This window comes from Phyllobates terribilis, unplaced genomic scaffold (assembly GCF_046119375.1).
Source record: "Phyllobates terribilis strain yellow unplaced genomic scaffold, ASM4611937v1 Scaffold_540__1_contigs__length_1147954, whole genome shotgun sequence".
Lineage (NCBI taxonomy): Eukaryota > Metazoa > Chordata > Amphibia > Anura > Dendrobatidae > Phyllobates > Phyllobates terribilis.
In genome coordinates, this window is record NW_027363300.1 from 252,504 (window position 1) to 277,757 (window position 25,254).

General features: G+C 42.8%; 14 non-coding genes and 2 pseudogenes across 14 annotated transcripts; all 16 read left to right on the top strand.

The window, feature by feature from the left end:
• The first annotated feature begins 3,396 nt into the window (after positions 1-3,396).
• Positions 3,397-3,631, top strand: LOC141232521 (U2 spliceosomal RNA; annotated as a pseudogene).
• Positions 3,632-6,607: 2,976 nt separating this feature from the next.
• On the top strand, positions 6,608-6,780 carry LOC141232557 (U2 spliceosomal RNA; annotated as a pseudogene).
• A 1,115-nt stretch (positions 6,781-7,895) lies between these two features.
• On the top strand, positions 7,896-8,086 carry LOC141232659 (U2 spliceosomal RNA). The gene has a single exon (XR_012298843.1). It is a non-coding gene; the product is annotated as a U2 spliceosomal RNA (small nuclear RNA).
• Positions 8,087-9,198: 1,112 nt separating this feature from the next.
• LOC141232376 (U2 spliceosomal RNA) lies at positions 9,199-9,389 on the top strand. The gene has a single exon (XR_012298629.1). It is a non-coding gene; the product is annotated as a U2 spliceosomal RNA (small nuclear RNA).
• Positions 9,390-10,501: 1,112 nt separating this feature from the next.
• LOC141232449 (U2 spliceosomal RNA) lies at positions 10,502-10,692 on the top strand. Its single transcript, XR_012298700.1, has one exon. It is a non-coding gene; the product is annotated as a U2 spliceosomal RNA (small nuclear RNA).
• Positions 10,693-11,807: 1,115 nt separating this feature from the next.
• On the top strand, positions 11,808-11,998 carry LOC141232610 (U2 spliceosomal RNA). The gene has a single exon (XR_012298795.1). It is a non-coding gene; the product is annotated as a U2 spliceosomal RNA (small nuclear RNA).
• A 1,115-nt stretch (positions 11,999-13,113) lies between these two features.
• Positions 13,114-13,304, top strand: LOC141232611 (U2 spliceosomal RNA). The gene has a single exon (XR_012298796.1). It is a non-coding gene; the product is annotated as a U2 spliceosomal RNA (small nuclear RNA).
• A 1,115-nt stretch (positions 13,305-14,419) lies between these two features.
• LOC141232612 (U2 spliceosomal RNA) lies at positions 14,420-14,610 on the top strand. The gene has a single exon (XR_012298797.1). It is a non-coding gene; the product is annotated as a U2 spliceosomal RNA (small nuclear RNA).
• A 1,115-nt stretch (positions 14,611-15,725) lies between these two features.
• LOC141232613 (U2 spliceosomal RNA) lies at positions 15,726-15,916 on the top strand. Its single transcript, XR_012298798.1, has one exon. It is a non-coding gene; the product is annotated as a U2 spliceosomal RNA (small nuclear RNA).
• Positions 15,917-17,031: 1,115 nt separating this feature from the next.
• On the top strand, positions 17,032-17,222 carry LOC141232615 (U2 spliceosomal RNA). Its single transcript, XR_012298800.1, has one exon. It is a non-coding gene; the product is annotated as a U2 spliceosomal RNA (small nuclear RNA).
• Positions 17,223-18,337: 1,115 nt separating this feature from the next.
• Positions 18,338-18,528, top strand: LOC141232616 (U2 spliceosomal RNA). The gene has a single exon (XR_012298801.1). It is a non-coding gene; the product is annotated as a U2 spliceosomal RNA (small nuclear RNA).
• A 1,115-nt stretch (positions 18,529-19,643) lies between these two features.
• LOC141232617 (U2 spliceosomal RNA) lies at positions 19,644-19,834 on the top strand. The gene has a single exon (XR_012298802.1). It is a non-coding gene; the product is annotated as a U2 spliceosomal RNA (small nuclear RNA).
• A 1,113-nt stretch (positions 19,835-20,947) lies between these two features.
• On the top strand, positions 20,948-21,139 carry LOC141232458 (U2 spliceosomal RNA). Its single transcript, XR_012298709.1, has one exon. It is a non-coding gene; the product is annotated as a U2 spliceosomal RNA (small nuclear RNA).
• Positions 21,140-22,254: 1,115 nt separating this feature from the next.
• On the top strand, positions 22,255-22,445 carry LOC141232618 (U2 spliceosomal RNA). The gene has a single exon (XR_012298803.1). It is a non-coding gene; the product is annotated as a U2 spliceosomal RNA (small nuclear RNA).
• Positions 22,446-23,560: 1,115 nt separating this feature from the next.
• On the top strand, positions 23,561-23,751 carry LOC141232619 (U2 spliceosomal RNA). The gene has a single exon (XR_012298804.1). It is a non-coding gene; the product is annotated as a U2 spliceosomal RNA (small nuclear RNA).
• Positions 23,752-24,869: 1,118 nt separating this feature from the next.
• On the top strand, positions 24,870-25,060 carry LOC141232620 (U2 spliceosomal RNA). Its single transcript, XR_012298805.1, has one exon. It is a non-coding gene; the product is annotated as a U2 spliceosomal RNA (small nuclear RNA).
• Positions 25,061-25,254: the final 194 nt, after the last annotated feature.

Below are 25,254 nucleotides of genomic sequence, written 5' to 3' on the forward strand. Positions count from 1 at the left end.
ATGGAAGGGTAACTTATGCTTTTCTGGTGGGAACGAGTCAAAAAGTGATGGTGTGGGGTTTTTATGCTCTAAAGATTGGGAGATTGTAAATTATGAAGAGATATACCCTGGGAGGATTTTAAGAATTGATGTGCAGAAAAATGGGAAGAAAGTGAGGTGTTTTAATGTGTATGCAAATGCAGAAAAAGCCTTGAGATTACATTTGTTTGAACTTTTGCAGCTGTTTTTACCTGGAGTAGATCCATTAGTTTTAGGTGGGGATTTTAATTGTCATTTAAAAAATGTAAAAGATGGGTCAGCTTCATGTCTTAGAAATATTTTAGCAGCTTTTAATCTTAAAGATACATGGGGATTAGATGGACAAAAAAAGGAGCATGAAGTCACTTGGGTGGGGAGAGGTGTTTCATCCAGAATAGATTATATTTTTATATCTCAAGCCCTAACATGCTCAGGTTTTAAAACGCATTCAACACCTTTTTCAGATCATAAAATAATAGAATGTAGTTTTAAAATAGAATCAGATGTGGATAAAAGACCGTCACACTGGAAATTTAATGTATCCCTACTACAAGACGAGGTGGTTATGGAAGGTTTTAAAAAGCTGTATGAAAAACTGAAGCTAAAAAAAACGTTTTTTAAATCTATTTTTAATTGGTGGGATTTTGTCAAGAAGGAGGTAAAAATATTTTTTATTAAAGAAGGAAAGAAGAAAGCTGCTGCAAAACGTATTTTTTATAATGATCTTAATGCTAAACTGCAATGTTTTTTTCACCTCGAAAATAACGGATGTGATCTGCAGGAGGCGATCCGAACAACAAAAGAAAAGATCCAAAACTGCCTGAAAGAAAAAGGTAAAGAAATTATTTTTAATTCCCGAGTAAAAGTTTTAGACGAGGATGAAAAATGCACAAAATTCTTTTTTAAAAAAATATGTGACAAGAAGGATTATATGAAGGTTTTGGAAGGAGAAACAAGTTTGGAGGGGAAGAAGATGAAAGCAAAAGAATTTTATGATGATTTATTTTCTGTTAAAAACACGGATGTGTCTCTAAAAAAACATTTTTTAGAAGGACTGGAAAAAATTTTTAATGCGGAAGATAAATCTTTTTTAATAGGGAATTTTACTAAAGAGGAAGTTTTTAATACAATTAATACGCTACAAAATAACAAAACGCCGGGAGCAGATGGACTACCTGTTGAATTTTACAAGTGTTTATGGGAGATCATGGGTGAGGATTTTTATGAAGTAATTTTAGAAGCAGAAGCATCTTTTAGTGTCCCAGAGTCGTGGTGGGAGGGTCTTATTGTTTTATTATTTTAGAAAGGAAATAAAGAACTGATTAAAAATTGGAGACCAATAACCCTTTTAAATGCGGACTGTAAGGTATATGCAAAGTTACTAGCAAATAGATTAAAAAAGGTAATCGGCTCAGTAATAGAAGTGGATCAGACGTGTGCAGTGCCAAATCGGAGAATCAGCGACTCATTGATTTTAATCAGGGATGTTTTATGGGATGTTTTAGACAGAAAACAAAAGCTTGCTCTAATTACTTTGGATTTTGAAAAAGCGTACGATAGAGTTGCCCATGATTTTTTATTTGCAGTTTTAGAGAAAATGGGATGCCCGGATGTTTTTAGCAAACGTATTAAATCTCTTTACAAATCATGTTTTAGCAAAATATCTATTAATGGTTTTTTATCTGATAATGTAAAAATAAACTGTGGCGTTAAACAGGGGTGTCCCTTATCCCCTATTCTTTTTATTTGTGCAATTGAACCACTTTTAGCAGCTTTTAGGAGAGATAAGGTAATCAATGGTTTTTTTATTCCCGGGAGTTGCAATGAACAAGTTAAAGTGGTGGCATATATGGATGATGTGACGGTTTTAGTTAAAGACACTAGAAGCATGAACAGAGCCATAAGAACAGTGGATTGGTTTGGGGGCGCATCGGGTTTTAAAATTAACATGGAAAAATCTGGTATTTTAACTGTTGGTGATTTTATTGTAGATTCTGAGTGTAAATTAACAAGAATGAATGAAGTAAAAATTTTAGGTATTTATTTCTCAGAGTCAGGTGGTAATGTAAGAAATTGGGAGTCTCTGCTGGAAAGAGTTAAGAAAAAGATTACTTTCTGGCAGTTGAGAGATCTTACCCTGGAAGGAAAAATTTTAATTATTAGACAGGTTTTACTCCCAATGTTTTTATATGTCTCAACAGTTTTTATCCCCCAAAATAATATCATGAAGAGAGTTATTAAGGTATGTTTTAATTTTTTATGGAGATCCAAGATGGAAAGAGTAAAGAGAGAGGAGATATATAAATCAAAGAAAAAAGGTGGGAAAGGTTTTCCGGATATTAGGTCCTTTTTATATGCAAAGTATGTAGCGAACTGTGTATGCACTTTATTAGGACCAGGCTCTAAGCTAAAGTTGTTTTCTATATATAATTTAGGTTTCTATATTAGAAATTATAAATGGTTGGAGATGTCTCTAAATAGGCCTTATAGGTTTTTACCTCCAGGAAATTATATTGTTTTAGAAAAAATTTTAAGAGATTTTAAACTTAAGATGGTCGAAATAAATGTTCTTAAATGCCATAAAAAATCCTAAAAATCCTGGAAGAGAGAATAGGTATCAGTCCTGTGGAACATTTTTCATTCAAAATTGTGGAAAGAATCTGGATGAATGTAAATTATAGTGTGTTATCTAATGAACACAGGGATTTACTCTGGTGTATAGTAAAAGACTGCCTGCCAACCCGTGAGTTCCAACACAGGCGTGGGTTGGTAAGATCTGAAGTGTGCCCAAGATCCAGGTGTGGGAATAGTGAAACACCCATGCACATCTTCTGGAATTGTAATTTTGCACAGACAATATGGAGGAAAGTGTGCAATATAGTGAGAGCTGTGAGTACTGTTAATTTTTTGGATTTTAACAGAGTATTTTATGGGATGGGGATAAGAGAGGAGGATTTTAAAATTGTATGGATTATTATTGCATGTGTGAAGGCGGCATTGTGGAAAGCAAGGAACATTTTAGTGTTTAAACATAAGGAAGTAACAGTCGACCAGTGTATTAAATTATGTCTAAGTTATTTGTACATGTATTTCTGGAGGGACAAAATGACGCTTGGCAAGGTGAAAGCAAATGAGAAATGGAAACAATGTAAATGGAATGAACTTACCTTGTAAGATTTGATTTTTTGAAAACCTGTGGAAAAACAAAAAAAGAAGAACAAAAACAAACAAAAAAAAATAGCCAAAACTATATAATTTTAAAAAAAAAAAAAAAGAGGGAAAAAATAAATAAATATATATATATAAAAGAAAAAGAAAATAAAAGATTTGGAGAAGTATTAAAATTGGTAGAATGCACGATGATGGATTTGAGTCTTCTTATCTTTTTGTTGATTCCAAGACTTTGTAATCTGAGTGTAAAAAAAAGAAAAGAAAGAAAAAAAAAAAAAAAAAAAAAAAATCTGTTCTTATCAGTTTAATATCTGATACGTCCCCTATCTGGGGACCATATATTAAATGGATTTTTAGAACAGGGAGATGGAAAAAGAGCTTGCTCTGTCCACTCCACGCATTGACCTGGTATTGCAGTATCTCCAGGACCGGTGCACCCCTTCTTTAATGCAGTTTCTAAAATCAGAAAGAATTGAATTCAATGTTTTTTGTTCATTTTGCTTGTTTGTCGGATTTTGGGATGGACTCTTTGGCTTTGCTTTTCTTCTCCTCATTGGATTTTTCATGTTCAAAGTTGCAGAAGCCAGATTACAAGCTCATTTTGGTTCAACTTCAGCAACTGTGCATTGCATTGCCATGTAATGTGATGCAATGCTATCTTTCTAGCTCTCCCTTTTTACTTCCTTTTGGATAAACAGACATATTAGGCAAGCATTTTGGAGCTTTCACCTAAATAACTACAGGTGGTGAGATAAGCTGCACAATATAATTGACCTTTCAGTATATTGTTGCACACACACCATCTATTTAGCAAATGCCCTTGTTATCAACAGCAGCCTTTTAAACTCACCTGAGCTAACAGGTATGTGCGCTGGTTACTCTGCTGCGCTTAAAATTTCTTTTTTGGTTTGCTACAATGCCTTTTCTGAAACGTTGTCTCCTTCTGCTGGAACACTGACTTCTTTCATTTAATGCCTGCAGACTATAAAAGAGAACCCAACCCAAAAAGTTTGGTTGATTAGTCTGTGGCATTCTGTTAAACTGTTGCTTATGGCGGTCTCTGTGAGCTTCTCAGCGACATTCAGCCAGCCAGGTATCCTGCCTGCAGTAGATGGAATGTGGCAATGGAACGCTTGCTGCGCGTATCATAATAGGCTCTGAGCCTTTATATACCTGTGCACAGCAGCAGCCACCTTCAGTCTGCTGCTGGACAGCCAGCAGCAGCAGCAGCAGCAGGAGAGGTATGTAATCAGGAGCCCTCCTGCTAAGGGTAGACAGCTGCTCGTTCCACCCCACCCCCCGCCTTAATTGGTTCTCCTCCCTTCCAACGGTGTTGAGGCGGGTGGGAACAGCAGGGGGTGAAGGTGCTGTGTTTAAAGAGGTGGAGTTATGCAGATCTAAAACGCGTGGATTGCAGTAGCAGCAAGCCGAAAAGTGCAGGCATGTAAGGGATCTAGAGGTTGACAACATGTCTTCATAACGGGAGTCCAGGAGCTCATCTCCACAAATGGACTTTTCAGGATCCTTGGGTGGCTCCGTAGTTTGAAACCAATTCTGGTTATCGCTTCTCGGCCTTTTGGCTAAGATCAAGTGCAGTGATCTACCGGTTGCTGCCTTGGTCTTGGCTGAGAGGTGCCTTGGGTACCCGGCTCCTTGGCCTCGGGGGATCGCTGCATGTAGCAGTGCGGCTTCACCCCCTTGCTGCTTTTGGGGAGCCGGATTAGTCCTGGGGCAACGAGGGGCGATCAGCCTGCCTGCTTTTTTTAAGTAGGCGAGGAGGATTTTTGCCACCTTTGGTGTGAAGATATGGACGGGAGAAGCCCAAATATGCTGACCTGTGAAGAGGTCCCAGTTTTTGCAAGATTGAAGAATGCAGTGCGGTTTATTTTTTTGGATCCAGAGAAGAAGAAGTCTGGCTTGTTTTTTTTGGTAGAGAAGATTTTGTTTGAACTATTGGAAGTTCAAATGGAACAAGTTTTGTCTATGTTGGAGTTCCCGAAGAGAGGGATATATGATGTTATTTTTTGTTCAGAAGATATCTTTTCTGACTTTTGGAAGAGAATGGATCTAGTGAAGGAAGATTCGATACTTGAAGGTGTTTTTTTTGTGTCGCATTTTCCTAGGAAGGAAAGGCTAATAGTAATAAGGATGTATAGTCCTTTCATATTGGAAGAAGAGATCATGACCTTTTTATCCCGGTACTGTGAGAAAGTGAGTTCTGCTGGCAAAATGTTTAACCGATATGGTTTTTGGACCACGAGGTGGAGGTTCCTGGTCAAGTTCAAGGAAAGTTCGGATGGTGTTGTGGTACTCCCACCAAGTAGATTCAAAATCGGGACAGTTAATGGAGATATGTTCTTTACAGGTATGCCGAAGTTTTGTAGGCGTTGTAAACAGTATGGCCATGAAAAGGATTCCTGTACATTACAGTGGTGTGCCAAGTGTGAAGAAGTGGGACATAAGGCAGAGAATTGTGAAAAAAGTAAGAAATGTAATCTATGTGGTGGCAGTGGTCATTTATATGATTGCTGTCCTGTCAATAAAAGGGAGGAGAAGTCAGTTGACAAGGAAGATGGAAAAGAAGAAGAGTCTGAAGCTGCCCCCCATGATGAAACGGAAGAGAACATATCTCAAAAGAAGGAGGAACAAATAAGAGATATAAGAAAAGAAGGTGATCATATGGAAGAAGATACTGAGAGTGATATCACAGACGTTGAGATTGAAAATACTAGCTTGGAAGAAGAAGTGGAGGTGGATAGGGAGTCAGAAGATCAGGAGGAAAGTGAGTCCTCCAGTCAGGATGAAAAGGAAGGTGCTGTAAGTAATATGGAAGAGGAGGAGGAGGGTGAAGAAACTAGTGAAGAAGAAAGAGAGGATGTCGCATGTGAAGCCAGAGAAGAAATTGAAGGAGTTTTGTCATCTGGGAAGGACTCTAGTAAAGCAAAGGATGTTTCAGAAAAAAATATGAGGGAGATGGAGGAGAGACAAGAAGTGTTGAAAATGCTAAATAGTTGTGAAGGGGGGAGTCAGGCTAGTCTAAGGCGCAAAGTGTGGAATAACATTTATAGCGATATGCATCGTTTTTTTTCAACTTACAGAATACCTCAGTCGTTGGCTAAAGAGGTAGAAGAAGCTTGGGATGGTCGGTTTCTGGATGGAAGGCTTTTGAATGCCTTGGCAGCATATGGCCTGAAGAGAGGAATGTTGCCTTAAATCGTAATGGTAAAGATTGTAATGTTGTGATGTAAAGAATATGGAATAACTGTATTGTGATAATATAAACGTATATATATAAAATAAGATTGGAAAAATGGATATATGACCCACAATGATGGATAACAACCTAATACCATTTGGAAATCATTGCAAAGCATGAAATGGTAAATATGGGACTTGTAATCTGAGTGGAAAAAAAAAAATAAAAATAAAAAAAAAAAATCTGTTCTTATCAGTTTAATATCTGATACGTCCCCTATCTGGGGACCATATATTAAATGGATTTTTAGAACAGGGAGATGGAAAAAGAGCTTGCTCTGTCCACTCCACGCATTGACCTGGTATTGCAGTATCTCCAGGACCGGTGCACCCCTTCTTTAATGCAGTTTCTAAAATCAGAAAGAATTGAATTCAATGTTTTTTGTTCATTTTGCTTGTTTGTCGGATTTTGGGATGGACTCTTTGGCTTTGCTTTTCTTCTCCTCATTGGATTTTTCATGTTCAAAGTTGCAGAAGCCAGATTACAAGCTCATTTTGGTTCAACTTCAGCAACTGTGCATTGCATTGCCATGTAATGTGATGCAATGCTATCTTTCTAGCTCTCCCTTTTTACTTCCTTTTGGATAAACAGACATATTAGGCAAGCATTTTGGAGCTTTCACCTAAATAACTACAGGTGGTGAGATAAGCTGCACAATATAATTGACCTTTCAGTATATTGTTGCACACACACCATCTATTTAGCAAATGCCCTTGTTATTAACAGCAGCCTTTTAAACTCACCTGAGCTAACAGGTATGTGCGCTGGTTACTCTGCTGCGCTTAAAATTTCTTTTTTGGTTTGCTACAATGCCTTTTCTGAAACGTTGTCTCCTTCTGCTGGAACACTGACTTCTTTCATTTAATGCCTGCAGACTATAAAAGAGAACCCAACCCAAAAAGTTTGGTTGATTAGTCTGTGGCATTCTGTTAAACTGTTGCTTATGGCGGTCTCTGTGAGCTTCTCAGCGACATTCAGCCAGCCAGGTATCCTGCCTGCAGTAGATGGAATGTGGCAATGGAACGCTGGCTGCGCGTGTCATAATAGGCTCTGAGCCTTTATATACCTGTGCACAGCAGCAGCCACCTTCAGTCTGCTGCTGGACAGCCAGCAGCAGCAGCAGCAGGAGAGGTATGTAATCAGGAGCCCTCCTGCTAAGGGTAGACAGCTGCTCGTTCCACCCCACCCCCCGCCTTAATTGGTTCTCCTCCCTTCCAACGGTGTTGAGGCGGGTGGGAACAGCAGGGGGTGAAGGTGCTGTGTTTAAAGAGGTGGAGTTATGCAGATCTAAAACGCGTGGATTGCAGCAGCAGCAAGCCGAAAAGTGCAGGCATGTAAGGGATCTAGAGGTTGACAACATGTCTTCTTAACGGGAGTCCAGGAGCTCATCTCCACAAATGGACTTTTCAGGATCCTTGGGTGGCTCCGTAGTTTGAAACCAATTCTGGTTATCGCTTCTCGGCCTTTTGGCTAAGATCAAGTGTAGTATCTGTTCTTATCAGTTTAATATCTGATACGTCCCCTATCTGGGGACCATATATTAAATGGATTTTTAGAACAAGGAGATGGAAAAAGAGCTTGCTCTGTCCACTCCACGCATTGACCTGGTATTGCAGTATCTCCAGGACCGGTGCACCCCTTCTTTAATGCAGTTTCTAAAATCAGAAAGAATTGAATTCAATGTTTTTTGTTCATTTTGCTTGTTTGTCGGATTTTGGGATGGACTCTTTGGCTTTGCTTTTCTTCTCCTCATTGGATTTTTCATGTTCAAAGTTGCAGAAGCCAGATTACAAGCTCATTTTGGTTCAACTTCAGCAACTGTGCATTGCATTGCCATGTAATGTGATGCAATGCTATCTTTCTAGCTCTCCCTTTTTACTTCCTTTTGGATAAACAGACATATTAGGCAAGCATTTTGGAGCTTTCACCTAAATAACTACAGGTGGTGAGATAAGCTGCACAATATAATTGACCTTTCAGTATATTGTTGCACACACACCATCTATTTAGCAAATGCCCTTGTTATCAACAGCAGCCTTTTAAACTCACCTGAGCTAACAGGTATGTGCGCTGGTTACTCTGCTGCGCTTAAAATTTCTTTTTTGGTTTGCTACAATGCCTTTTCTGAAACGTTGTCTCCTTCTGCTGGAACACTGACTTCTTTCATTTAATGCCTGCAGACTATAAAAGAGAACCCAACCCAAAAAGTTTGGTTGATTAGTCTGTGGCATTCTGTTAAACTGTTGCTTATGGCGGTCTCTGTGAGCTTCTCAGCGACATTCAGCCAGCCAGGTATCCTGCCTGCAGTAGATGGAATGTGGCAATGGAACGCTGGCTGCGCGTGTCATAATAGGCTCTGAGCCTTTATATACCTGTGCACAGCAGCAGCCACCTTCAGTCTGCTGCTGGACAGCCAGCAGCAGCAGCAGGAGAGGTATGTAATCAGGAGCCCTCCTGCTAAGGGTAGACAGCTGCTCGTTCCACCCCACCCCCCGCCTTAATTGGTTCTCCTCCCTTCCAACGGTGTTGAGGCGGGTGGGAACAGCAGGGGGTGAAGGTGCTGTGTTTAAAGAGGTGGAGTTATGCAGATCTAAAACGCGTGGATTGCAGCAGCAGCAAGCCGAAAAGTGCAGGCATGTAAGGGATCTAGAGGTTGACAACATGTCTTCTTAACGGGAGTCCAGGAGCTCATCTCCACAAATGGACTTTTCAGGATCCTTGGGTGGCTCCGTAGTTTGAAACCAATTCTGGTTATCGCTTCTCGGCCTTTTGGCTAAGATCAAGTGTAGTATCTGTTCTTATCAGTTTAATATCTGATACGTCCCCTATCTGGGGACAATATATTAAATGGATTTTTAGAACAGGGAGATGGAAAAAGAGCTTGCTCTGTCCACTCCACGCATTGACCTGGTATTGCAGTATCTCCAGGACCGGTGCACCCCTTCTTTAATGCAGTTTCTAAAATCAGAAAGAATTGAATTCAATGTTTTTTGTTCATTTTGCTTGTTTGTCGGATTTTGGGATGGACTCTTTGGCTTTGCTTTTCTTCTCCTCATTGGATTTTTCATGTTCAAAGTTGCAGAAGCCAGATTACAAGCTCATTTTGGTTCAACTTCAGCAACTGTGCATTGCATTGCCATGTAATGTGATGCAATGCTATCTTTCTAGCTCTCCCTTTTTACTTCCTTTTGGATAAACAGACATATTAGGCAAGCATTTTGGAGCTTTCACCTAAATAACTACAGGTGGTGAGATAAGCTGCACAATATAATTGACCTTTCAGTATATTGTTGCACACACACCATCTATTTAGCAAATGCCCTTGTTATCAACAGCAGCCTTTTAAACTCACCTGAGCTAACAGGTATGTGCGCTGGTTACTCTGCTGCGCTTAAAATTTCTTTTTTGGTTTGCTACAATGCCTTTTCTGAAACGTTGTCTCCTTCTGCTGGAACACTGACTTCTTTCATTTAATGCCTGCAGACTATAAAAGAGAACCCAACCCAAAAAGTTTGGTTGATTAGTCTGTGGCATTCTGTTAAACTGTTGCTTATGGCGGTCTCTGTGAGCTTCTCAGCGACATTCAGCCAGCCAGGTATCCTGCCTGCAGTAGATGGAATGTGGCAATGGAACGCTGGCTGCGCGTGTCATAATAGGCTCTGAGCCTTTATATACCTGTGCACAGCAGCAGCCACCTTCAGTCTGCTGCTGGACAGCCAGCAGCAGCAGCAGGAGAGGTATGTAATCAGGAGCCCTCCTGCTAAGGGTAGACAGCTGCTCGTTCCACCACACCCCCCGCCTTAATTGGTTCTCCTCCCTTCCAACGGTGTTGAGGCGGGTGGGAACAGCAGGGGGTGAAGGTGCTGTGTTTAAAGAGGTGGAGTTATGCAGATCTAAAACGCGTGGATTGCAGCAGCAGCAAGCCGAAAAGTGCAGGCATGTAAGGGATCTAGAGGTTGACAACATGTCTTCTTAACGGGAGTCCAGGAGCTCATCTCCACAAATGGACTTTTCAGGATCCTTGGGTGGCTCCGTAGTTTGAAACCAATTCTGGTTATCGCTTCTCGTCCTTTTGGCTAAGATCAAGTGTAGTATCTGTTCTTATCAGTTTAATATCTGATACGTCCCCTATCTGGGGACCATATATTAAATGGATTTTTAGAACAGGGAGATGGAAAAAGAGCTTGCTCTGTCCACTCCACGCATTGACCTGGTATTGCAGTATCTCCAGGACCGGTGCACCCCTTCTTTAATGCAGTTTCTAAAATCAGAAAGAATTGAATTCAATGTTTTTTGTTCATTTTGCTTGTTTGTCGGATTTTGGGATGGACTCTTTGGCTTTGCTTTTCTTCTCCTCATTGGATTTTTCATGTTCAAAGTTGCAGAAGCCAGATTACAACCTCATTTTGGTTCAACTTCAGCAACTGTGCATTGCATTGCCATGTAATGTGATGCAATGCTATCTTTCTAGCTCTCCCTTTTTACTTCCTTTTGGATAAACAGACATATTAGGCAAGCATTTTGGAGCTTTCACCTAAATAACTACAGGTGGTGAGATAAGCTGCACAATATAATTGACCTTTCAGTATATTGTTGCACACACACCATCTATTTAGCAAATGCCCTTGTTATCAACAGCAGCCTTTTAAACTCACCTGAGCTAACAGGTATGTGCGCTGGTTACTCTGCTGCGCTTAAAATTTCTTTTTTGGTTTGCTACAATGCCTTTTCTGAAACGTTGTCTCCTTCTGCTGGAACACTGACTTCTTTCATTTAATGCCTGCAGACTATAAAAGAGAACCCAACCCAAAAAGTTTGGTTGATTAGTCTGTGGCATTCTGTTAAACTGTTGCTTATGGCGGTCTCTGTGAGCTTCTCAGCGACATTCAGCCAGCCAGGTATCCTGCCTGCAGTAGATGGAATGTGGCAATGGAACGCTGGCTGCGCGTGTCATAATAGGCTCTGAGCCTTTATATACCTGTGCACAGCAGCAGCCACCTTCAGTCTGCTGCTGGACAGCCAGCAGCAGCAGCAGCAGGAGAGGTATGTAATCAGGAGCCCTCCTGCTAAGGGTAGACAGCTGCTCGTTCCACCCCACCCCCCGCCTTAATTTGTTCTCCTCCCTTCCAACGGTGTTGAGGCGGGTGGGAACAGCAGGGGGTGAAGGTGCTGTGTTTAAAGAGGTGGAGTTATGCAGATCTAAAACGCGTGGATTGCAGCAGCAGCAAGCCGAAAAGTGCAGGCATGTAAGGGATCTAGAGGTTGACAACATGTCTTCTTAACGGGAGTCCAGGAGCTCATCTCCACAAATGGACTTTTCAGGATCCTTGGGTGGCTCCGTAGTTTGAAACCAATTCTGGTTATCGCTTCTCGGCCTTTTGGCTAAGATCAAGTGTAGTATCTGTTCTTATCAGTTTAATATCTGATACGTCCCCTATCTGGGGACCATATATTAAATGGATTTTTAGAACAGGGAGATGGAAAAAGAGCTTGCTCTGTCCACTCCACGCATTGACCTGGTATTGCAGTATCTCCAGGACCGGTGCACCCCTTCTTTAATGCAGTTTCTAAAATCAGAAAGAATTGAATTCAATGTTTTTTGTTCATTTTGCTTGTTTGTCGGATTTTGGGATGGACTCTTTGGCTTTGCTTTTCTTCTCCTCATTGGATTTTTCATGTTCAAAGTTGCAGAAGCCAGATTACAAGCTCATTTTGGTTCAACTTCAGCAACTGTGCATTGCATTGCCATGTAATGTGATGCAATGCTATCTTTCTAGCTCTCCCTTTTTACTTCCTTTTGGATAAACAGACATATTAGGCAAGCATTTTGGAGCTTTCACCTAAATAACTACAGGTGGTGAGATAAGCTGCACAATATAATTGACCTTTCAGTATATTGTTGCACACACACCATCTATTTAGCAAATGCCCTTGTTATCAACAGCAGCCTTTTAAACTCACCTGAGCTAACAGGTATGTGCGCTGGTTACTCTGCTGCGCTTAAAATTTCTTTTTTGGTTTGCTACAATGCCTTTTCTGAAACGTTGTCTCCTTCTGCTGGAACACTGACTTCTTTCATTTAATGCCTGCAGACTATAAAAGAGAACCCAACCCAAAAAGTTTGGTTGATTAGTCTGTGGCATTCTGTTAAACTGTTGCTTATGGCGGTCTCTGTGAGCTTCTCAGCGACATTCAGCCAGCCAGGTATCCTGCCTGCAGTAGATGGAATGTGGCAATGGAACGCTGGCTGCGCGTGTCATAATAGGCTCTGAGCCTTTATATACCTGTGCACAGCAGCAGCCACCTTCAGTCTGCTGCTGGACAGCCAGCAGCAGCAGCAGCAGGAGAGGTATGTAATCAGGAGCCCTCCTGCTAAGGGTAGACAGCTGCTCGTTCCACCCCACCCCCCGCCTTAATTGGTTCTCCTCCCTTCCAACGGTGTTGAGGCGGGTGGGAACAGCAGGGGGTGAAGGTGCTGTGTTTAAAGAGGTGGAGTTATGCAGATCTAAAACGCGTGGATTGCAGCAGCAGCAAGCCGAAAAGTGCAGGCATGTAAGGGATCTAGAGGTTGACAACATGTCTTCTTAACGGGAGTCCAGGAGCTCATCTCCACAAATGGACTTTTCAGGATCCTTGGGTGGCTCCGTAGTTTGAAACCAATTCTGGTTATCGCTTCTCGGCCTTTTGGCTAAGATCAAGTGTAGTATCTGTTCTTATCAGTTTAATATCTGATACGTCCCCTATCTGGGGACCATATATTAAATGGATTTTTAGAACAGGGAGATGGAAAAAGAGCTTGCTCTGTCCACTCCACGCATTGACCTGGTATTGCAGTATCTCCAGGACCGGTGCACCCCTTCTTTAATGCAGTTTCTAAAATCAGAAAGAATTGAATTCAATGTTTTTTGTTCATTTTGCTTGTTTGTCGGATTTTGGGATGGACTCTTTGGCTTTGCTTTTCTTCTCCTCATTGGATTTTTCATGTTCAAAGTTGCAGAAGCCAGATTACAAGCTCATTTTGGTTCAACTTCAGCAACTGTGCATTGCATTGCCATGTAATGTGATGCAATGCTATCTTTCTAGCTCTCCCTTTTTACTTCCTTTTGGATAAACAGACATATTAGGCAAGCATTTTGGAGCTTTCACCTAAATAACTACAGGTGGTGAGATAAGCTGCACAATATAATTGACCTTTCAGTATATTGTTGCACACACACCATCTATTTAGCAAATGCCCTTGTTATCAACAGCAGCCTTTTAAACTCACCTGAGCTAACAGGTATGTGCGCTGGTTACTCTGCTGCGCTTAAAATTTCTTTTTTGGTTTGCTACAATGCCTTTTCTGAAACGTTGTCTCCTTCTGCTGGAACACTGACTTCTTTCATTTAATGCCTGCAGACTATAAAAGAGAACCCAACCCAAAAAGTTTGGTTGATTAGTCTGTGGCATTCTGTTAAACTGTTGCTTATGGCGGTCTCTATGAGCTTCTCAGCGACATTCAGCCAGCCAGGTATCCTGCCTGCAGTAGATGGAATGTGGCAATGGAACGCTGGCTGCGCGTGTCATAATAGGCTCTGAGCCTTTATATACCTGTGCACAGCAGCAGCCACCTTCAGTCTGCTGCTGGACAGCCAGCAGCAGCAGCAGCAGGAGAGGTATGTAATCAGGAGCCCTCCTGCTAAGGGTAGACAGCTGCTCGTTCCACCCCACCCCCCGCCTTAATTGGTTCTCCTCCCTTCCAACGGTGTTGAGGCGGGTGGGAACAGCAGGGGGTGAAGGTGCTGTGTTTAAAGAGGTGGAGTTATGCAGATCTAAAACGCGTGGATTGCAGCAGCAGCAAGCCGAAAAGTGCAGGCATGTAAGGGATCTAGAGGTTGACAACATGTCTTCTTAACGGGAGTCCAGGAGCTCATCTCCACAAATGGACTTTTCAGGATCCTTGGGTGGCTCCGTAGTTTGAAACCAATTCTGGTTATCGCTTCTCGGCCTTTTGGCTAAGATCAAGTGTAGTATCTGTTCTTATCAGTTTAATATCTGATACGTCCCCTATCTGGGGACCATATATTAAATGGATTTTTAGAACAGGGAGATGGAAAAAGAGCTTGCTCTGTCCACTCCACGCATTGACCTGGTATTGCAGTATCTCCAGGACCGGTGCACCCCTTCTTTAATGCAGTTTCTAAAATCAGAAAGAATTGAATTCAATGTTTTTTGTTCATTTTGCTTGTTTGTCGGATTTGGGGATGGACTCTTTGGCTTTGCTTTTCTTCTCCTCATTGGATTTTTCATGTTCAAAGTTGCAGAAGCCAGATTACAAGCTCATTTTGGTTCAACTTCAGCAACTGTGCATTGCATTGCCATGTAATGTGATGCAATGCTATCTTTCTAGCTCTCCCTTTTTACTTCCTTTTGGATAAACAGACATATTAGGCAAGCATTTTGGAGCTTTCACCTAAATAACTACAGGTGGTGAGATAAGCTGCACAATATAATTGACCTTTCAGTATATTGTTGCACACACACCATCTATTTAGCAAATGCCCTTGTTATCAACAGCAGCCTTTTAAACTCACCTGAGCTAACAGGTATGTGCGCTGGTTACTCTGCTGCGCTTAAAATTTCTTTTTTGGTTTGCTACAATGCCTTTTCTGAAACGTTGTCTCCTTCTGCTGGAACACTGACTTCTTTCATTTAATGCCTGCAGACTATAAAAGAGAACCCAACCCAAAAAGTTTGGTTGATTAGTCTGTGGCATTCTGTTAAACTGTTGCTTATGGCGGTCTCTGTGAGCTTCTCAGCGACATTCAGCCAGCCAGGTATCCTGCCTGCAGTAGATGGAATGTGGCAATGGAACGCTGGCTGCGCGTGTCATAATAGGCTCTGAGCCTTTATATACCTGTGCACAGCAGCAGCCACCTTCAGTCTGCTGCTGGACAGCCAGCAGCAGCAGCAGCAGGAGAGGTATGTAATCAGGAGCCCTCCTGCTAAGGGTAGACAGCTGCTCGTTCCACCCCACCCCCCGCCTTAATTGGTTCTCCTCCCTTCCAACGGTGTTGAGGCGGGTGGGAACAGCAGGGGGTGAAGGTGCTGTGTTTAAAGAGGTGGAGTTATGCAGATCTAAAACGCGTGGATTGCAGCAGCAGCAAGCCGAAAAGTGCAGGCATGTAAGGGATCTAGAGGTTGACAACATGTCTTCTTAACGGGAGTCCAGGAGCTCATCTCCACAAATGGACTTTTCAGGATCCTTGGGTGGCTCCGTAGTTTGAAACCAATTCTGGTTATCGCTTCTCGGCCTTTTGGCTAAGATCAAGTGTAGTATCTGTTCTTATCAGTTTAATATCTGATACGTCCCCTATCTGGGGACCATATATTAAATGGATTTTTAGAACAGGGAGATGGAAAAAGAGCTTGCTCTGTCCACTCCACGCATTGACCTGGTATTGCAGTATCTCCAGGACCGGTGCACCCCTTCTTTAATGCAGTTTCTAAAATCAGAAAGAATTGAATTCAATGTTTTTTGTTCATTTTGCTTGTTTGTCGGATTTTGGGATGGACTCTTTGGCTTTGCTTTTCTTCTCCTCATTGGATTTTTCATGTTCAAAGTTGCAGAAGCCAGATTACAAGCTCATTTTGGTTCAACTTCAGCAACTGTGCATTGCATTGCCATGTAATGTGATGCAATGCTATCTTTCTAGCTCTCCCTTTTTACTTCCTTTTGGATAAACAGACATATTAGGCAAGCATTTTGGAGCTTTCACCTAAATAACTACAGGTGGTGAGATAAGCTGCACAATATAATTGACCTTTCAGTATATTGTTGCACACACACCATCTATTTAGCAAATGCCCTTGTTATCAACAGCAGCCTTTTAAACTCACCTGAGCTAACAGGTATGTGCGCTGGTTACTCTGCTGCGCTTAAAATTTCTTTTTTGGTTTGCTACAATGCCTTTTCTGAAACGTTGTCTCCTTCTGCTGGAACACTGACTTCTTTCATTTAATGCCTGCAGACTATAAAAGAGAACCCAACCCAAAAAGTTTGGTTGATTAGTCTGTGGCATTCTGTTAAACTGTTGCTTATGGCGGTCTCTGTGAGCTTCTCAGCGACATTCAGCCAGCCAGGTATCCTGCCTGCAGTAGATGGAATGTGGCAATGGAACGCTGGCTGCGCGTGTCATAATAGGCTCTGAGCCTTTATATACCTGTGCACAGCAGCAGCCACCTTCAGTCTGCTGCTGGACAGCCAGCAGCAGCAGCAGCAGGAGAGGTATGTAATCAGGAGCCCTCCTGCTAAGGGTAGACAGCTGCTCGTTCCACCCCACCCCCCGCCTTAATTGGTTCTCCTCCCTTCCAACGGTGTTGAGGCGGGTGGGAACAGCAGGGGGTGAAGGTGCTGTGTTTAAAGAGGTGGAGTTATGCAGATCTAAAACGCGTGGATTGCAGCAGCAGCAAGCCGAAAAGTGCAGGCATGTAAGGGATCTAGAGGTTGACAACATGTCTTCTTAATGGGAGTCCAGGAGCTCATCTCCACAAATGGACTTTTCAGGATCCTTGGGTGGCTCCGTAGTTTGAAACCAATTCTGGTTATCGCTTCTCGGCCTTTTGGCTAAGATCAAGTGTAGTATCTGTTCTTATCAGTTTAATATCTGATACGTCCCCTATCTGGGGACCATATATTAAATGGATTTTTAGAACAGGGAGATGGAAAAAGAGCTTGCTCTGTCCACTCCACGCATTGACCTGGTATTGCAGTATCTCCAGGACCGGTGCACCCCTTCTTTAATGCAGTTTCTAAAATCAGAAAGAATTGAATTCAATGTTTTTTGTTCATTTTGCTTGTTTGTCGGATTTTGGGATGGACTCTTTGGCTTTGCTTTTCTTCTCCTCATTGGATTTTTCATGTTCAAAGTTGCAGAAGCCAGATTACAAGCTCATTTTGGTTCAACTTCAGCAACTGTGCATTGCATTGCCATGTAATGTGATGCAATGCTATCTTTCTAGCTCTCCCTTTTTACTTCCTTTTGGATAAACAGACATATTAGGCAAGCATTTTGGAGCTTTCACCTAAATAACTACAGGTGGTGAGATAAGCTGCACAATATAATTGACCTTTCAGTATATTGTTGCACACACACCATCTATTTAGCAAATGCCCTTGTTATCAACAGCAGCCTTTTAAACTCACCTGAGCTAACAGGTATGTGCGCTGGTTACTCTGCTGCGCTTAAAATTTCTTTTTTGGTTTGCTACAATGCCTTTTCTGAAACGTTGTCTCCTTCTGCTGGAACACTGACTTCTTTCATTTAATGCCTGCAGACTATAAAAGAGAACCCAACCCAAAAAGTTTGGTTGATTAGTCTGTGGCATTCTGTTAAACTGTTGCTTATGGCGGTCTCTGTGAGCTTCTCAGCGACATTCAGCCAGCCAGGTATCCTGCCTGCAGTAGATGGAATGTGGCAATGGAACGCTGGCTGCGCGTGTCATAATAGGCTCTGAGCCTTTATATACCTGTGCACAGCAGCAGCCACCTTCAGTCTGCTGCTGGACAGCCAGCAGCAGCAGCAGCAGGAGAGGTATGTAATCAGGAGCCCTCCTGCTAAGGGTAGACAGCTGCTCGTTCCACCCCACCCCCCGCCTTAATTGGTTCTCCTCCCTTCCAACGGTGTTGAGGCGGGTGGGAACAGCAGGGGGTGAAGGTGCTGTGTTTAAAGAGGTGGAGTTATGCAGATCTAAAACGCGTGGATTGCAGCAGCAGCAAGCCGAAAAGTGCAGGCATGTAAGGGATCTAGAGGTTGACAACATGTCTTCTTAACGGGAGTCCAGGAGCTCATCTCCACAAATGGACTTTTCAGGATCCTTGGGTGGCTCCGTAGTTTGAAACCAATTCTGGTTATCGCTTCTCGGCCTTTTGGCTAAGATCAAGTGTAGTATCTGTTCTTATCAGTTTAATATCTGATACGTCCCCTATCTGGGGACCATATATTAAATGGATTTTTAGAACAGGGAGATGGAAAAAGAGCTTGCTCTGTCCACTCCACGCATTGACCTGGTATTGCAGTATCTCCAGGACCGGTGCACCCCTTCTTTAATGCAGTTTCTAAAATCAGAAAGAATTGAATTCAATGTTTTTTGTTCATTTTGCTTGTTTGTCGGATTTTGGGATGGACTCTTTGGCTTTGCTTTTCTTCTCCTCATTGGATTTTTCATGTTCAAAGTTGCAGAAGCCAGATTACAAGCTCATTTTGGTTCAACTTCAGCAACTGTGCATTGCATTGCCATGTAATGTGATGCAATGCTATCTCTTTAGCTCTCCCTTTTTACTTCCTTTTGGATAAACAGACATATTAGGCAAGCATTTTGGAGCTTTCACCTAAATAACTACAGGTGGTGAGATAAGCTGCACAATATAATTGACCTTTCAGTATATTGTTGCACACACACCATCTATTTAGCAAATGCCCTTGTTATCAACAGCAGCCTTTTAAACTCACCTGAGCTAACAGGTATGTGCGCTGGTTACTCTGCTGCGCTTAAAATTTCTTTTTTGGTTTGCTACAATGCCTTTTCTGAAACGTTGTCTCCTTCTGCTGGAACACTGACTTCTTTCATTTAATGCCTGCAGACTATAAAAGAGAACCCAACCCAAAAAGTTTGGTTGATTAGTCTGTGGCATTCTGTTAAACTGTTGCTTATGGCGGTCTCTGTGAGCTTCTCAGCGACATTCAGCCAGCCAGGTATCCTGCCTGCAGTAGATGGAATGTGGCAATGGAACGCTGGCTGCGCGTGTCATAATAGGCTCTGAGCCTTTATATACCTGTGCACAGCAGCAGCCACCTTCAGTCTGCTGCTGGACAGCCAGCAGCAGCAGCAGCAGGAGAGGTATGTAATCAGGAGCCCTCCTGCTAAGGGTAGACAGCTGCTCGTTCCACCCCACCCCCCGCCTTAATTGGTTCTCCTCCCTTCCAACGGTGTTGAGGCGGGTGGGAACAGCAGGGGGTGAAGGTGCTGTGTTTAAAGAGGTGGAGTTATGCAGATCTAAAACGCGTGGATTGCAGCAGCAGCAAGCCGAAAAGTGCAGGCATGTAAGGGATCTAGAGGTTGACAACATGTCTTCTTAACGGGAGTCCAGGAGCTCATCTCCACAAATGGACTTTTCAGGATCCTTGGGTGGCTCCGTAGTTTGAAACCAATTCTGGTTATCGCTTCTCGGCCTTTTGGCTAAGATCAAGTGTAGTATCTGTTCTTATCAGTTTAATATCTGATACGTCCCCTATCTGGGGACCATATATTAAATGGATTTTTAGAACAGGGAGATGGAAAAAGAGCTTGCTCTGTCCACTCCACGCATTGACCTGGTATTGCAGTATCTCCAGGACCGGTGCACCCCTTCTTTAATGCAGTTTCTAAAATCAGAAAGAATTGAATTCAATGTTTTTTGTTCATTTTGCTTGTTTGTCGGATTTTGGGATGGACTCTTTGGCTTTGCTTTTCTTCTCCTCATTGGATTTTTCATGTTCAAAGTTGCAGAAGCCAGATTACAAGCTCATTTTGGTTCAACTTCAGCAACTGTGCATTGCATTGCCATGTAATGTGATGCAATGCTATCTTTCTAGCTCTCCCTTTTTACTTCCTTTTGGATAAACAGACATATTAGGCAAGCATTTTGGAGCTTTCACCTAAATAACTACAGGTGGTGAGATAAGCTGCACAATATAATTGACCTTTCAGTATATTGTTGCACACACACCATCTATTTAGCAAATGCCCTTGTTATCAACAGCAGCCTTTTAAACTCACCTGAGCTAACAGGTATGTGCGCTGGTTACTCTGCTGCGCTTAAAATTTCTTTTTTGGTTTGCTACAATGCCTTTTCTGAAACGTTGTCTCCTTCTGCTGGAACACTGACTTCTTTCATTTAATGCCTGCAGACTATAAAAGAGAACCCAACCCAAAAAGTTTGGTTGATTAGTCTGTGGCATTCTGTTAAACTGTTGCTTATGGCGGTCTCTGTGAGCTTCTCAGCGACATTCAGCCAGCCAGGTTTCCTGCCTGCAGTAGATGGAATGTGGCAATGGAACGCTGGCTGCGCGTGTCATAATAGGCTCTGAGCCTTTATATACCTGTGCACAGCAGCAGCCACCTTCAGTCTGCTGCTGGACAGCCAGCAGCAGCAGCAGCAGGAGAGGTATGTAATCAGGAGCCCTCCTGCTAAGGGTAGACAGCTGCTCGTTCCACCCCACCCCCCGCCTTAATTGGTTCTCCTCCCTTCCAACGGTGTTGAGGCGGGTGGGAACAGCAGGGGGTGAAGGTGCTGTGTTTAAAGAGGTGGAGTTATGCAGATCTAAAACGCGTGGATTGCAGCAGCAGCAAGCCGAAAAGTGCAGGCATGTAAGGGATCTAGAGGTTGACAACATGTCTTCTTAACGGGAGTCCAGGAGCTCATCTCCACAAATGGACTTTTCAGGATCCTTGGGTGGCTCCGTAGTTTGAAACCAATTCTGGTTATCGCTCTCGGCCTTTTGGCTAAGATCAAGTGTAGTATCTGTTCTTATCAGTTTAATATCTGATACGTCCCCTATCTGGGGATCATATATTAAATGGATTTTTAGAACAGGGAGATGGAAAAAGAGCTTGCTCTGTCCACTCCACGCATTGACCTGGTATTGCAGTATCTCCAGGACCGGTGCACCCCTTCTTTAATGCAGTTTCTAAAATCAGAAAGAATTGAATTCAATGTTTTTTGTTCATTTTGCTTGTTTGTCGGATTTTGGGATGGACTCTTTGGCTTTGCTTTTCTTCTCCTCATTGGATTTTTCATGTTCAAAGTTGCAGAAGCCAGATTACAAGCTCATTTTGGTTCAACTTCAGCAACTGTGCATTGCATTGCCATGTAATGTGATGCAATGCTATCTTTCTAGCTCTCCCTTTTTACTTCCTTTTGGATAAACAGACATATTAGGCAAGCATTTTGGAGCTTTCACCTAAATAACTACAGGTGGTGAGATAAGCTGCACAATATAATTGACCTTTCAGTATATTGTTGCACACACACCATCTATTTAGCAAATGCCCTTGTTATCAACAGCAGCCTTTTAAACTCACCTGAGCTAACAGGTATGTGCGCTGGTTACTCTGCTGCGCTTAAAATTTCTTTTTTGGTTTGCTACAATGCCTTTTCTGAAACGTTGTCTCCTTCTGCTGGAACACTGACTTCTTTCATTTAATGCCTGCAGACTATAAAAGAGAACCCAACCCAAAAAGTTTGGTTGATTAGTCTGTGGCATTCTGTTAAACTGTTGCTTATGGCGGTCTCTGTGAGCTTCTCAGCGACATTCAGCCAGCCAGGTATCCTGCCTGCAGTAGATGGAATGTGGCAATGGAACGCTGGCTGCGCGTGTCATAATAGGCTCTGAGCCTTTATATACCTGTGCACAGCAGCAGCCACCTTCAGTCTGCTGCTGGACAGCCAGCAGCAGCAGCAGCAGGAGAGGTATGTAATCAGGAGCCCTCCTGCTAAGGGTAGACAGCTGCTCGTTCCACCCCACCCCCCGCCTTAATTGGTTCTCCTCCCTTCCAACGGTGTTGAGGTGGGTGGGAACAGCAGGGGGTGAAGGTGCTGTGTTTAAAGAGGTGGAGTTATGCAGATCTAAAACGCGTGGATTGCAGCAGCAGCAAGCCGAAAAGTGCAGGCATGTAAGGGATCTAGAGGTTGACAACATGTCTTCTTAACGGGAGTCCAGGAGCTCATCTCCACAAATGGACTTTTCAGGATCCTTGGGTGGCTCCGTAGTTTGAAACCAATTCTGGTTATCGCTTCTCGGCCTTTTGGCTAAGATCAAGTGTAGTATCTGTTCTTATCAGTTTAATATCTGATACGTCCCCTATCTGGGGACCATATATTAAATGGATTTTTAGAACAGGGAGATGGAAAAAGAGCTTGCTCTGTCCACTCCACGCATTGACCTGGTATTGCAGTATCTCCAGGACCGGTGCACCCCTTCTTTAATGCAGTTTCTAAAATCAGAAAGAATTGAATTCAATGTTTTTTGTTCATTTTGCTTGTTTGTCGGATTTTGGGATGGACTCTTTGGCTTTGCTTTTCTTCTCCTCATTGGATTTTTCATGTTCAAAGTTGCAGAAGCCAGATTACAAGCTCATTTTGGTTCAACTTCAGCAACTGTGCATTGCATTGCCATGTAATGTGATGCAATGCTATCTTTCTAGCTCTCCCTTTTTACTTCCTTTTGGATAAACAGACATATTAGGCAAGCATTTTGGAGCTTTCACCTAAATAACTACAGGTGGTGAGATAAGCTGCACAATATAATTGACCTTTCAGTATATTGTTGCACACACACCATCTATTTAGCAAATGCCCTTGTTATCAACAGCAGCCTTTTAAACTCACCTGAGCTAACAGGTATGTGCGCTGGTTACTCTGCTGCGCTTAAAATTTCTTTTTTGGTTTGCTACAATGCCTTTTCTGAAACGTTGTCTCCTTCTGCTGGAACACTGACTTCTTTCATTTAATGCCTGCAGACTATAAAAGAGAACCCAACCCAAAAAGTTTGGTTGATTAGTCTGTGGCATTCTGTTAAACTGTTGCTTATGGCGGTCTCTGTGAGCTTCTCAGCGACATTCAGCCAGCCAGGTATCCTGCCTGCAGTAGATGGAATGTGGCAATGGAACGCTGGCTGCGCGTGTCATAATAGGCTCTGAGCCTTTATATACCTGTGCACAGCAGCAGCCACCTTCAGTCTGCTGCTGGACAGCCAGCAGCAGCAGCAGCAGGAGAGGTATGTAATCAGGAGCCCTCCTGCTAAGGGTAGACAGCTGCTCGTTCCACCCCACCCCCCGCCTTAATTGGTTCTCCTCCCTTCCAACGGTGTTGAGGCGGGTGGGAACAGCAGGGGGTGAAGGTGCTGTGTTTAAAGAGGTGGAGTTATGCAGATCTAAAACGCGTGGATTGCAGCAGCAGCAAGCCGAAAAGTGCAGGCATGTAAGGGATCTAGAGGTTGACAACATGTCTTCTTAACGGGAGTCCAGGAGCTCATCTCCACAAATGGACTTTTCAGGATCCTTGGGTGGCTCCGTAGTTTGAAACCAATTCTGGTTATCGCTTCTCGGCCTTTTGGCTAAGATCAAGTGTAGTATCTGTTCTTATCAGTTTAATATCTGATACGTCCCCTATCTGGGGACCATATATTAAATGGATTTTTAGAACAGGGAGATGGAAAAAGAGCTTGCTCTGTCCACTCCACGCATTGACCTGGTATTGCAGTATCTCCAGGACCGGTGCACCCCTTCTTTAATGCAGTTTCTAAAATCAGAAAGAATTGAATTCAATGTTTTTTGTTCATTTTGCTTGTTTGTCGGATTTTGGGATGGACTCTTTGGCTTTGCTTTTCTTCTCCTCATTGGATTTTTCATGTTCAAAGTTGCAGAAGCCAGATTACAAGCTCATTTTGGTTCAACTTCAGCAACTGTGCATTGCATTGCCATGTAATGTGATGCAATGCTATCTTTCTAGCTCTCCCTTTTTACTTCCTTTTGGATAAACAGACATATTAGGCAAGCATTTTGGAGCTTTCACCTAAATAACTACAGGTGGTGAGATAAGCTGCACAATATAATTGACCTTTCAGTATATTGTTGCACACACACCATCTATTTAGCAAATGCCCTTGTTATCAACAGCAGCCTTTTAAACTCACCTGAGCTAACAGGTATGTGCGCTGGTTACTCTGCTGCGCTTAAAATTTCTTTTTTGGTTTGCTACAATGCCTTTTCTGAAACGTTGTCTCCTTCTGCTGGAACACTGACTTCTTTCATTTAATGCCTGCAGACTATAAAAGAGAACCCAACCCAAAAAGTTTGGTTGATTAGTCTGTGGCATTCTGTTAAACTGTTGCTTATGGCGGTCTCTGTGAGCTTCTCAGCGACATTCAGCCAGCCAGGTATCCTGCCTGCAGTAGATGGAATGTGGCAATGGAACGCTGGCTGCGCGTGTCATAATAGGCTCTGAGCCTTTATATACCTGTGCACAGCAGCAGCCACCTTCAGTCTGCTGCTGGACAGCCAGCAGCAGCAGCAGCAGCAGGAGAGGTATGTAATCAGGAGCCCTCCTGCTAAGGGTAGACAGCTGCTCGTTCCACCCCACCCCCCGCCTTAATTGGTTCTCCTCCCTTCCAACGGTGTTGAGGTGGGTGGGAACAGCAGGGGGTGAAGGTGCTGTGTTTAAAGAGGTGGAGTTATGCAGATCTAAAACGCGTGGATTGCAGCAGCAGCAAGCCGAAAAGTGCAGGCATGTAAGGGATCTAGAGGTTGACAACATGTCTTCTTAACGGGAGTCCAGGAGCTCATCTCCACAAATGGACTTTTCAGGATCCTTGGGTGGCTCCGTAGTTTGAAACCAATTCTGGTTATCGCTTCTCGGCCTTTTGGCTAAGATCAAGTGTAGTATCTGTTCTTATCAGTTTAATATCTGATACGTCCCCTATCTGGGGACCATATATTAAATGGATTTTTAGAACAGGGAGATGGAAAAAGAGCTTGCTCTGTCCACTCCACGCATTGACCTGGTATTGCAGTATCTCCAGGACCGGTGCACCCCTTCTTTAATGCAGTTTCTAAAATCAGAAAGAATTGAATTCAATGTTTTTTGTTCATTTTGCTTGTTTGTCGGATTTTGGGATGGACTCTTTGGCTTTGCTTTTCTTCTCCTCATTGGATTTTTCATGTTCAAAGTTGCAGAAGCCAGATTACAAGCTCATTTTGGTTCAACTTCAGCAACTGTGCATTGCATTGCC